Genomic DNA, 1256 nt, shown 5'->3' on the forward strand with positions numbered 1-1256 from the left:
AATATTTAAAAATTAAAAAGTACCTAATGTAGCACCAGGTGCTAGTGTTACATGCTGTGCAACACCAGCATTTCATTGTAATAGTAGATTTATAGCTATTATAACACTACAAACGAGGTGTTAAAAAAGGCCAAAAATCTTTTAGCTAATGTAACGCTCCTTGTAACACTTGCATTACAGTAGCACACTTATGGTGTAGTGGAAGTTGCTGTCTCGGTGCATACTGTGGTTGCTAAAAACCAGGGGGTTGTACTGTTTAGCTGGGTAGTGCTGATACGGCTGTTGAACCTCATTCTGAGCATTGCTCCAACTGAAATTATGATGATTGCAGTTGTTGGGATGATAGGTGGCTGGCACTGGTTGCTGCGATCGCTGGAAGTTGCTCACAAACTGAGCTGATTCACTAGAAATTGTGCACTGATCAGTCTTGTGGGCACAAGCACAAAGCTTGCAGACACTAGCGATTTGATTAACTCCATAATTAGCCAAAGTGTCCACCTTCATCGTCAAAGTCTTAAGTTGGGCAGCGATAGCAGTTGCTGCATCCAACTCCAGAATTTCTGCGACTTTTTACTGAGTCAGCCTCTGGGAAGGATTCTGGTACTCATTAGCAGCCATCAATTTAATAAGTTCATAAGCTTCATCATAGCTCTTAGCCCACAAGGCTCCTCCTGATGCTGCATCAAGCATGGGACTAGAAGTAGCTACCAATCCATTGTAGAAGCAATTAATAATCATCCAATCAGGTATGCCATGGTGTGGGCACTTCCTTAGCGTCTCCTTATATCGATCCCAAGCCTCACACAGAGATTCCCCTGTTTGCTGAGCAAACCGGGTAAGAGCATTTCTGATAGTAGCAGTCTTCGTTATGGGGAAGAATTTAGTGAGAAACTTTTGCGCAAGATCCTCCCAAGTGGTGATAGATCCTGCTGGTAGAGAGTGTAACCAGCACTTAGCCTTATCCCTTAAAGAGAATGGGAACAGACGTAGCTTAATAGCATCTTCAGTCACATCATTAAATTTGAAAGTGTCGCAGATCTCGATGAAATCCCTGATGTGCATGTTGGGGTCTTCACTAGGAGAACCCCCAAACTGAACTGAGTTATGTGTCATCTGAATCGTGCTTGACTTGATCTCAAAAGTGTTAGCCCTGATGGCCGGTCTGATGATACTTTACTGAATGTCATTAATCTTAGGCTGAGAATAGCCCATCAAAGCCTTCGGATTTTCTGGTTGATCTCCCATTCCTACTATAA

General features: G+C 42.9%; 1 non-coding gene across 1 annotated transcript; it reads left to right on the forward strand.

The window, feature by feature from the left end:
• Positions 1 to 748: 748 nt before the first annotated feature.
• Positions 749 to 855, forward strand: LOC141722957 (small nucleolar RNA R71). Its single transcript, XR_012575955.1, has one exon. It is a non-coding gene; the product is annotated as a small nucleolar RNA R71 (small nucleolar RNA).
• Positions 856 to 1256: the final 401 nt, after the last annotated feature.

This window comes from Apium graveolens, chromosome 4 (assembly GCF_009905375.1).
Source record: "Apium graveolens cultivar Ventura chromosome 4, ASM990537v1, whole genome shotgun sequence".
Taxonomy (NCBI): Eukaryota; Viridiplantae; Streptophyta; class Magnoliopsida; order Apiales; family Apiaceae; genus Apium; species Apium graveolens.